Source organism: Micropterus salmoides, unplaced genomic scaffold (assembly GCF_014851395.1).
Source record: "Micropterus salmoides isolate LMB-PRFRI ecotype aquatic unplaced genomic scaffold, ASM1485139v1 Ms_hic_scaffold_19, whole genome shotgun sequence".
Lineage (NCBI taxonomy): Eukaryota > Metazoa > Chordata > Actinopteri > Centrarchiformes > Centrarchidae > Micropterus > Micropterus salmoides.
The window spans coordinates 464,468-476,639 of NW_024041039.1; the positions used below are offsets into that span (position 1 = coordinate 464,468).

Below are 12,172 nucleotides of genomic sequence, written 5' to 3' on the forward strand. Positions count from 1 at the left end.
TAGGTTTTACTGACACCAATAACGATTTGAAATTCGAAATGCACACAATGTATATATTTAAGAAAAATGTGTTATTTTTATATAAAATATACATACAGACCAGGTCTGGCATATCTATACAAGTCTATATACAGTATATACATGCAAATATTAAATACTTAACTTAAATACACATGCATGTGTGTGTTATTTATATTAAACATAATTATTATTAATACACTGTACACCACATATTATGTAAACAAACTTTATTTTGGATGTAATTAATCGTTTGGCAGCCTATATATAAATTATGGTGCCATTTTGTACACTGAGTTTTAGTAGCCTATATATTGATTTACCATAATACCTTGCGTGTATATTCATTGCACCTATCTGTCTGTTCAATGTTATTTCATATGAAAGTCCGTTATAATTATTTATAAGTTCATAACGACATCTCTGACGTTTATAACAAACCAAACCGTTTGAAAATCGGTATAAAATTGAGGAAGTTATGATTATTTAACAAGTACATGCACCAAAACACAATGTTACCAGTGAGTGTGACAAGATGGCCGCCAGGTGCAGACGTCGACCTCCATTGGCCAGCAGCGCGGACGAGACATCTCTAGCCTTTATTATGGATATCTATGGCGGTACGGATTGGGCACTGACAGTTCCTCTCTCTGCCTCTCTGTGACTTCCTTTTCTGATCAGCTGAGTTTACTGATCAGGTCAGCAGCTGACAGTGATTGTGGAGAGCGCCCTCTGCTGGACCACAAGGTAAACTACTTCAAACCCGTGTTCTGACTGGAAACACTTTAATCATATTTTTCTCATGTTTGAACAAACCTTTGAATAAAAATGGTGGCAGCCCTGCTGCAGACAGTTAGTCCATAAATGGAATAAATGAGCAACAGAATCAATCAACATGTTTATTAGTCGGTTAGTCATTGTAATAATAAACTGTCACAGGAAACTGGATCTCTGTTGGGGAAAACAACACATTTGAAGAAACTGGGTGGAGATTATTTTTACAGTTTTCTGAAATTTTGGAAATTAAATAAGTCGAGTAATTTTTTTGGTTAATTGATAATAAGTGAGCAGACCAGTGGTTCCCAAAGAGACTCGTCGTCAGCACGAGTCTGTCAGATGCTTTGTGATGTGAAGAGGAAACTCCTTTAACACTCAGTGTGTGTGTGTGTGTGTGTGTGTGTGTTAATGGTGTTGATTGACAGGTGGCCTCAGAGCGCTCTGCAGGCACTGACGAGGTCACACTAAACCCAAACACCGCTCTGATTGACAGCCGTCAGTCACACTGAAGGGTCCCGTCTCATTCACCTCATTGCTGCTTTTATTCCCCAACCATCACTAATCAATCATCAGGACAAACCTCATGATCACACTCTGACATCATCACGTCTCTGTTTCTTCCAGATGTGTTTGAAGTCAGGTTTGAAGAGACCAATCAGGGCTCGGTTACCGTGGGCTGATGGTGGATCCAGTCGGTACCCTGACCGCAGACAAACCTGTCGCTGTCTCCTCCCCCACAAGTGGGTCTGAGGGCCGTCCACATACTTTTGGCCACATGGTGAGTGAATGTTAATTCCAGACTGACCACCAGAGGGCGCCGTGTCTGCAGCGCTCACTGTGAAACAGCTGTGCTGAGGACACACAGTCCTCTTCTGTTGCCTCCCAGTCAGCTGTACTGGGTCCACTGGTCTGTCTTTGTGTTTTATTCAGATCAATACCTCTGATCATCAAATCAGCTGTTCCAAATGTAAATAGGAGGAGGATCAACGAGAGCTGAGTGTAGAGAAGGAAGCATCAGCACACTGACTGCTGTTTAATTATACATAGAAACACACAAACACAGGAAGCTGCTGTAACTCTCTGATTATAATGTGGGTTTTTTATATCTCCTTTGTCCCACAAACCGGGAGGAAAATCCAAATGCACATAACCTGTAACAGATATTAATAATATACGACTATGTTGCACTATTATTATTTTCACTGTGGACTAAACTACCAACTCTTTCTGCATTAACAGATAAGAATGTTCTAACATGTTGATGATAATCAGATACTATAACAGGAGATCGCTGCAAACAAATTTACGTGCTGCACGTTTTTAGCCAGCAGCTTCTGCAGCTGGACAGGTGAAAGGTGTCAGGTGACCACCCGGACCAGTTTTCACCACTGCAGAGTCCCAGGTTCTGGTTCTGGTATTTCATCTTCATTTCAAAATAATACTCTTAAACCAGTCAGCTGCCAGAAAATCCAAACTCTTCAACTTCACTAAAAGTTTGTGTTTGGTATTAATATTTTTTGATAATTAACTAACTGAAATCCTTCCATTTTCAGTTCATCAGGTGATCACTGTGTGTTGATCAGTTTCTGGGATGAAGTCAGACACGGCAGGTTTGATGCTGAATCAAGCTTTATTCAAAATGACCATGCAGCACAATAACGGTCCTTGCTTTGACTTTTGGGAAAATAAAATGTTGTGAATTCACAGAGAACAGGAGGCATCTAAACTATAAATATGATCATTATTAAACATGTAATCGTTCATTATTATATAACATGCCACAAGATAATTCACTAAGTACTGTTCTTGTGTAGCATGAAATGAAAGTTTTTACATCGTGATGATCAAATGTTGTTTAATGGGATTATCTCAGTGGGAACCACTTATACTGGGACCAGAAACTCTGACTGTACAAAAAGCCCTGAACTGCTCTACCCGCGCTGCTGCTGCTCCTCACTCAGTTGTCTCTGGTCCTTCTGCCACTTATACTGCTGCTTTTACTTCTGCTTCTGTCTCTATGTCTATATTTCTTGTTGTCTTTGCTCTTTCTGACACCTATACTGCTGCTGCTGCCTTGCCCTCTGTTGTAGCTGCTACTTCTGCTGCTGCTGCTGCTTCCTCCGCCTTGAGGCCAGTTGTTATTAACAAACATTTGAAACTCTTCCCTGAGAGGAGCAGCTGTGGCACTCTAATTCTGTATTTTCACACCAAAACAGCGGAAAATGTTTTTGAGACCAAGCCCGGAACTCCCGAGCTGTCTTTTCAAATCCTCTTTGGTAGGGGATCACAAAGTTGGGCTGATCAAAGACTCTTGTAAACACAAAGGCATAACTATTTTTCCAAGGTGCAAGGCATTGTTTCTAAAGTATTGAAGGATGTTGTTTTTGATTGTCTGGGTTTGCACACTTGTCTCCACATGGGGAGAGGTAAGAGTAGATGAGCAGGAAGTTTCCCTCACTGTTTCTCCTCAATGTGCTCAACTTTTGCAGAACTTGAGGTTCTGCGTGTACAGGTCCTGCAGGTTTGGCTATGACCACTGTCTGGCTTTCATACACATCACCCCCATTAATCATGTCTTTAACATTTCCACTGTAGCGGTCAAACTGTAGGGCGTTACCAATCGCGTTTTGGTCTTCGCTCAGTGGGATGTTCGCGGCCAGACAGAACTGTCCGTTTATCTTGTACCTGTTGAAGGAGACAGATGCACAAACTGTAACACAGAACTGAGATGATTTGATTCAGAGAGGAAGGTTATTCATCAGGAAACTCTGGGGTCGAATTCACAGAGGATCTGATCCCTGCACCAGCAGCTCTACTACACGTCACCAACTCTTTATCACTAAGAGTTTCCTCTGAAGACAAGCTGCTGACAGACTATTTAAACTGTATTTCTGTATTTAGAGCAGTCTGTGATTACTTAATGAGCACTGGAAGATCGTTTGAACAGACTGAGGTCTGATGAGCATTTTTGTTCTGATTCTGACAGATCATCATTCCTGAGCTGGACTGACTGTACGTGGATTGTTTTAGTTGCCATGTCTTACTCACACTTCAGGCTCAGTGTTGTTAAAGGGTAGTGATGGCGCAGTGGATAAGACACATGCCTTTGTGTCCAGAAGCAAGACATTTAACCCTCGTTGCTCCAGAGGCGTGCGACCTCTGACATGTAGAGCAATTGTAAGTCACTTTTGATAAAAGTGTCAGCTAATTGTAATGTAAGATTTTTATAAGCAGCTCAGTTGAAACAGACTGTTGTCCATGTGCACAGTAACAATCTTAAAGTTCTTTCACTCTAGAAAGTCTGATAGACCCGAGCGTTGGATCATAAACTCTGACATCCTTAGATGTTCACCAGCGAAAATTCATAAAACGAACAACACCAGTACCATAAACACAGTATGTAAACCCGGGAAAAGAAAGATCACAGAGAGCTGACCAGCAGTTCCTCCATCTGAACTAATGAAAGTCAATCTGCTCTTCTCAATGTGGACAAAATTAATATTTAGGCTGCACCTCCATTAGAATAAGGAGAATAGCAGCAGATCTTAAAATGAGTCAAATTTTCCATATCACTGCTGTGTTATGATATTAAAGGTACTTTATTTGTCACATACACATAGCGAAATTAATTCTCTGCATTTAACCCATCCCTGAAGAGAGCAGTGGGCGGCCATTGTACAGCGACCAGGGACCAACTCCAGATTTAATGCATTGTCTGGTCAAACGGCACTGACTGGAGAACCTGACATGTTTCTGATGGTCCACACAGAAAGGCCGGGACGACCGGGGTTCAAAGCCAGAAGGGTTGTAACGGGGACCACCGGACAACTAACCCGGGACCTTCTTGCTGTGGGGCCACCGTGCTGCCTTAACAATAAGTACGTTGTTACGTTGTACGTTAAGTAAGTTGTTTCTAACATGGATTTCGTTCATCATTGGAGTAATATGCAAATGTAACTGAGACTACAGACTAACAGCAGTCACAGACTAGTCACAGTATTTTGAACATATCAACTTTATGCATATTTTCCAACTCCAAGCTGTTTAAAGTTAAATGCTTATTGGATTTAAGCATATCAGGTGATGTGTATTTGTGTAATGAGGGAGGGTTTGACCTAAGGAGTTCAACACCTTATATCAAGGTGTGTATGATTATCAGGCAGCTTCATTACCTCAGGCAAAATGGGCCAAAAAGAGATTGAAAAGACTGAAATGTTAAAATCTGTAAAATGTCTTTCAGACGGAGGCAACACTTTTGAAATGGCTCAACTGTTGAGGCGTGACCCCAGGACAATCAAACGTTTTGTTGCTAATAGTTGTGGCACCAAAAGGGCACGGAGAAGAAAGGGTGCATTCAGCTTTATACAAATAAAAATGCTTTATACATAAAAAATGATGATATGGTCAAAATACTCGCCTAATAATTGTGCACACAGTGAAAGTTTAAACTGTTTTCTCGCTCATATGTGGCGTTAAATAAGGTTCCCATGACAGCAGCTATGCAGAAATTTTTAATACAGAATGTAATAGAAAATAGTTTCTAGTAATCTCTTTTAATAGACTTCCAGTAACAGAAACCTGCTCCTCGTGCTGATAACGTACCAGACTTGTGTGGGGACAGAAAGTAAACAGGGTTTGTAGTGCTGGCTTGTTGCCGTCTTGATAAAGTGCTCGGAGATGCTTTCACTTCATGTGTTCATGCTGCTTCATGTATTTGTGCACAGCAGTTGTGCTGCAGTGAAGCCATTTCCAATTACCACAGCTGACGGAGCACCGAGTTGTTGAGTGTCTGTCTAAAATACTCCTACACTGTAGATGGTGGTCTCCGGGGGAATCCCTGCTTACACCGGGTGCAGCGATGCACCGACACATGATACGTGAGTTGGCGTATTTTTGTAACCCCAAACCTATACTCCTTTGTTTGGACCTCTTTTGTGTTGTGGTGGAAGCAGAAATCTCAGAGACAGATATTTCCAAACCTGGATACATAAAACCAAAACCATCTGACTGGACGGACAAGACGCGGGACATGATGATGTTTTTATTTGGCTTAACTGGATAATGAACCCTTCTTGTCCTGTACATGACATGAAATGCAGTCAGACTACGAGTCTACTCACTCTGTCCTGATGGCCTCTACAATCCCAGCCAGCCAGTTCACGTCCACATCAGCCAAACTGGTCCCAGCTGAGAGCAGGAACACCAGCATCATCCAGGGCAGGAGATTCATCTGAACAGCAGAACATCAGTGTTTAGTTGTCCTCCCAGTTAATCAGTTCAACTCCTAAATGATCGAAAAGTTTCTCACCTTCACTGCTGTTTCCAACAAGCTGCTCGTCTCCAACAAGCTGCAACAGGAAAGATTCAAAACTAAATGAACCTGCAGCAAAGTGAAACCAGGTTCTGGACTGAATTCAGCTCTGGACAAACTGCTGTTGGTGGTTTATTTACCTGCTCAGGTGGAGGAAGCTTTCTGCTGTCTTCAGCTGTACAAGTGGAGGCGGTGATGCTGTTTGCAGTAATTTATAGGGGGGAGGGCGGGGCAGGACAGGCAGTCCTCAGCTTAATCAAGACATTTGAAAATGGGGAATATAGAAAAGAGAACTAAAATAAAGAACTATCACACATCTGAAACGAATACAATACAATAACATCTTAATATGTTAAATGTTATTTGTATGACTTCTTCCATTACACACTTTGAGTTCTTAAAACTATTTTCTGAATCCTGTAAACTAGTTTAACAACTGGATTCTGAAAGCATCTGAGACCAATCATAAATAAAACATTTTTAACCCTATAAAGCAGTTTAAACCCAGGCAACCAATCATGTCAGTCAGTTAAAAGAATCCTTTAATGGAAGCTAAACAAGCTTTAAAAATAATTCATGAGGATTGATTAACAAATGAGGGATATTTAAGGATCAGATGTCTGTAAATTCCTTAAACTTTCTGCTGTTTAGAAAAACAGTTTTTATTTAAGGTGGTTTATTTATTTAACAAAGGACATACAGCATCTCACAAAGTGAGTCCACCCCTCACACTTTTGTAAATATCTGATTCTATCTTCTCATGTTCAACACTGAAGAAATGACTCTGCTCCAGTGTAAAGTAGTGAGTGTACAGCTTGTCGAACAGCGTAAAGTAGCGAGCGTGCAGCTTGTATAACAGTGTAAAGTAGTGAGCGTGCAGCTTGTATAACAGTGTAAAGTAGTGAGCGTGCAGCTTGTATAACAGTGTAAAGTAGTGAGCGTGCAGCTTGTATAACAGTGTAAAGTAGCGAGCGTGCAGCTTGTCGAACAGCGTAAAGTAGCGAGCGTGCAGCTTGTATAACAGCGTAAAGTAGCGAGCGTGCAGCTTGTATAACAGCGTAAAGTAGCGAGCGTGCAGCTTGTCGAACAGCGTAAAGTAGCGAGCGTGCAGCTTGTCGAACAGCGTAAAGTAGCGAGCGTGCAGCTTGTATAACAGTGTAAAGTAGTGAGCGTGCATATGAGGGAGTGTGAGAGCGACAACACCAAATTTAACACACCTGCTCCCCTTTCACACCTGAGACCTGGTAACACTAATGAGTCACATGACACCGGGAGGGAAAATGGCTGATTGGGCCCAATGTGGACATTTTCACTGAGGGGTGTCCTCACTTTTTTTGAGATACTATAATTTTCATCTGTAGTCCAAAAAAGGACAACATAATAAACAACACAGAGAATAATACATTACACCACAATAACACTGAGTGCACAAAACAGTCAGCACGCTTCGACATACAGATCATTAACTAGTCACCAATATTAATGTGTTGTAAACACACACATTTGTCACAGTCTAACAGAAACTGAGTTTGTAACTCCCTTCTGCTACATAGCAGACAACAGACATCAATATAGAAGCAAATATAAAAATGGTAAACAGAATAAACTATATTCAGAGGAGCAGTGAGGGTGACTTTGAGCATAAAGGTCTGATAGCTTGGGGGGGAAATGATGCAGTTCAAAGTGCTAAAATGATAAAGATAACAAACTGTGATCAGCATGTTGAAATGTTGAACTTCCCGTGTTGAACAGAGATAAGACGAAGACTTCTGCTGCCTGGATTACCGACACTTTTCATCTGAAAACCACGTTGTGCTGTGGTTACAAAGTCTTTTCATTATTATTATTATGGACATCTGTCAACAAGGGTCTAAAGTCAGAGGTCTAGAGGTCTGGGTTTCAGAGGTCTGGAGACTCACTGCAGAGACAGGAGCATCCACAAAGGATTGCATGTGGTCAGTTAACAGAAAGCAACAGTTGGGTTTTAAGTCTAGATCTGAAGCACAATTCATTTCTGCGTTAGAAATGATGAAAAGATAAATGTAAACCAGACTTCTTACTTCTTTACCTGAAGAGGTCGTGTTGAGCTCATTTTCACGTTCCTCATTTGATTTGGAGCAGAGCAGGTTTACACCAGATCTCTGCTGCAGCTCCTCTTTTCACTCTGCGTGTTGAAGCATCTCACTTCTAGTAGATCTTGGTTGGGAGCTGCACATGCTCAGTACCAAGCATGGTTTGAAAAACAAGGGGATTGAGACTTGGACCCCCCAGCAGAGGCAACACGTGGGGTCATTCTTACCTATCTTATTCCCATATTCATGCCTTCCGACACCTCTAAAACGGACCGTACCATTCCTGAACCTCGACCTTAGTTGCATGTCTTGTCTGCATCACTTGCAGCTGCTGTTAAATAAAGTCCAGTGCATCACAGAACCAGCTCATGGAGACGCTGTAGGTTAGGTTTTCTGACTCGGTATGATGTCATTCTGAGCTGGATTTCCTTATATGGTCATTTGCCCTAGACAAAGCATGCTGGCCACGCCCACAAAGGAACACGCAGCCCCATCCCTGCGGCAACCTGGGGCGAGTTCAATCCGAAAACATTTTGCAACGTTTTCGGATTGAACAATATGTCTCCTCGCAACGTTCCTCAACGGGCTTCGAGGTCTGTTTTCTCCCGTTTGGTGGGCGTGTCTCAGGTGTTACCCAATCAGCTGCGACATGTCTGTAAACACACCGTTTCATCTGCACTGAACTTGCCCCTGGTGAACACATGAGACAACAGCCAATCAGAAGACAGTGGACTTTGAGAGGGGGGGCTTAAAGAGACAGGAGCATCTACAGCTTGTTTCAGACAGAGGCTGAAATGAAGGCCTACATGAAGAGTCAGTATGAGACATACAAAGCTGCAGCACAGGAGTCACAGAACTACAATATGAAATCAGAATAACACGTCTCCTTTAAGTCTTCTGTGAGGATTTTGACAATAAGCTGACATTTGTTTTCATCTGGAATTCAGGAGTTTTACCTGCCCAGGTAAATGTTCAAATCCAGGTGTGTGATTTGACTACAGCTTTATTGAACGCAGATTACATTTCATTCACAGCCAACATGCGCGAGAGGAAAGGAGATATTTCCTAAAAAAGAGTAAGCCGATAAGAATTAGGAATTAGGCCTGTAAAAGTGAACCTACAGGCCCTCTGGTTCTGGTTCAGCGCCGTGTGGGTCGGTCTGCTGTTGGGTGTCGGTCTGACTTGCTGGTAGTTTTTCTCTGCAGTACTTGGTGACCTCTGACTACATGAGTTGTCATCATCTACAGACTTTAGACAAGAAACTAACCAATCAGAAGCAGAGTAGGGCAGGTCTTTACAAGCAAGCTGGTGTGATCCAAAACAAAGCAGCCGTACATGATGGAGCCGAGTCTGATCCAGAACCAGCTTCAGAGCCCGGACTGGATCAAGAGTTATTAACCTGTGTTACCTGAGCTCTGTCTCTACATCACAGGAACAGCTTCGTGTCCACTTTCACTACTGTTAGTAGTTTTTTATTCATGTAGCTTTCATTTATCAAGACACTTCTGTTATGACTGTAAAAAACTGCACATGTCCACACTGCTTTCTATTATCATTTCTAATACCCTGATGTGCAAAGTGAGCAATTTGAAACAAAGAATTTCCCCTCTGGGTCAACGAAGGAGTTCTGGTTCTGGTTCTGATCCGCAGGCTCTCAGCAGCAGCAGCGTGAAGCCGACGGCTCATTCAGATGTTTGAGTCTGTCTGGGAGTATTGATCAGACTGATCGATCAGCTCTCTGTGCATCTGTGTGTCTGTCTGACGATCGATGTTCTCAGGCGAAGGATTAAACTCTGAGTTCTAAGGAGGCTGCAGACGATCAGCTGATCTCAGGCCTTGGGGCACTCACACATCAAACACTCTTCATTATTCATCAGCTCATTAATCAGATCGATCTGCTGCAACACGTCCTCCTCACGGACCGTCCTCAGACCTGGTCCACCACCGGGGGGGGCTGTTCCTCCACGTTCAGGAACACAGGGTCTGGTTATTGACACCTGATCTGGTTCTGGTCTCCTGTGGTTTCCTGTGAGCATTAAAGGTCCAGAAATATCTCCAGGAACAAAAAGCTTTAACGCGGCCGAAGCTCTTTGTTTGATTCATCAATACTTTATGACCCCTGTTGTCTTCGCCGCCCGTCTGCAGATCTTTGCTTCTGTCCTCCGTGTTGGACGTCACAGATCAGCTGCAGGTTGACCTCAGTTTCTTTTTCAGGCTTTTAAAGATGAGAAACTTTAAATAAACACGAGAAACGTCTTTATTTGGTTTGTAAAACATCAGGAAACAGTTCCAAACGTCCCACCAGCCGTCCCCAACCCAGAACCTGGTTTGAGCTCGTCTCACAGACAGACTGGACCTCGGTGTGTGTGGTTTATATTGTAACTGCAGACACGCTGACGTCGCCGCTGAGCTCGGTGGAAACATCAGTTATTAACTTATTAGTTTATTAAAGAGAAGAACTCTGTGTTCAACATGCCGTCTGTTTCAGTTCATATAAAGTTCAAAGCGTTTGTGCAGAATTAGTTTTCACGCGTTTTAGCCACAGAGTCGACTCCACAAACCGTCCAATGAAAAGCTAATCTGAAATATCTAAAAGATGGTCCGGACCGGAAGCTCTCCGCCTCTAAACACAGATTATATTAAGATCAGCTGTGAGTCTTTGATGAGTAACCAGGTGACAGCAGCAATAACCTTGGTTGTCATGCCAACACATCGCCTCCCGCTGTGAGCCAATCAGCTGAGGACGTCTCTTCAGGTGCGTGGTCAGACGCAGAAACTGATCGGCCGATCAAAAAAGCAGGACTGCTCCTTTAAATCCTCAGACTGAACAGGTCTTTGTTCGCCGCCGTCGGCCCGTCTGATTGGTCGATCGGTTTTAAATTAAATACAGAGCATGTGGAAAGAGTTCACAGCACTTCACCCTTATTCCAAGATTTTCCTCAAAATTCAACAAGCAGCACCCAGAATGACAACGTGAACAAAGTTTGTTTGAAATCTTTTCCATGAAGCTGAGCGCAGCACTGAGGAGGTAACGTGACTCTACAGGTCTGATTTATATGGAGTCCAAAACAAATTTCCCTTCAGGGACAATAAAGTATGTTATCTGATCATCCTTGAGATGTTTCTACAACTTGTTGGGAGAAAGTGCCGAAAAACAGGTGTGACATCGTTAATTTAATATTCAGCGTTCACAGAGCAAGTCACAAGGAGCTTTACAATGATATAAAATAACAATGATAAAACAGTAGAGCAGTCATCAAACCTTATTAAAGGATGAAAGTTAATTAATTAAAAAGCACATGAATAATCAAAAAACCTAGTGATCATTACAAAGGTTGTAAATCCTCTGGTTTCTGTTCCCATGACCATGAATTCTATTATCGTTCACCCTGACAGCCGCTCTCTAAATGACATATAACGTATAATAACATACGTTAATGGCACACGGGGAGAAATGTGCTGCAGACGAAGTGTTCTGCAGGCCGTGATGAGAGAAGCCTTCTGAGTGAGAGAGAACTGCTTCAGTTTGGTCCACATCTTCTGTTTCTGAAGAGTTTTGAGCACGTGACCCTGAAGAAGCTGTGAAACACAAAGAGCTGAGCGTCTGCAGCTGCAGCAGCAGGGGGCGCTCTGCTCCCAGCTCCTCCCCCCTCATTAACATACAAATGAAGCTGAGCCAGTCACCTCATTAACTCCTCATACAGAGGCCGTCATTTAAACTGACCCAGAAACACACAAAGACACAGTGGCATTTTAGACACAAAGATTATCGTCTCTGATGGAAATATGCTGCGAATATTAGATTTTTATTCAGCAGAGAGTGACTCAGTTTATTTATTTAGTGCCAGTTTTGCTCTTTTCATGTAGAGCAGGTCTGCACCACTCTGTTATCTTAACTCAACATGTTTTTATTTTTTTCATTCTGAACAAATATAATATAAAAATTATTTTGATTAGATTTCATGTTTCTTTGTTTCTCTCATTGAAACTTTGA

At 42.3% G+C, this 12,172-nt stretch overlaps 2 long non-coding RNA genes across 2 annotated transcripts; both read left to right on the top strand.

The window, feature by feature from the left end:
* The first annotated feature begins 1,505 nt into the window (after positions 1 to 1,505).
* Positions 1,506 to 2,449, top strand: LOC119910422. Its single transcript, XR_005445626.1, has 3 exons — positions 1,506 to 1,573; positions 2,120 to 2,197; positions 2,349 to 2,449. It is a non-coding gene; the product is annotated as an uncharacterized LOC119910422 (long non-coding RNA).
* Positions 2,450 to 4,605: 2,156 nt separating this feature from the next.
* Positions 4,606 to 5,188, top strand: LOC119910423. Its single transcript, XR_005445627.1, has 2 exons — positions 4,606 to 4,673; positions 5,036 to 5,188. It is a non-coding gene; the product is annotated as an uncharacterized LOC119910423 (long non-coding RNA).
* The last annotated feature ends 6,984 nt before the right edge of the window (positions 5,189 to 12,172 follow it).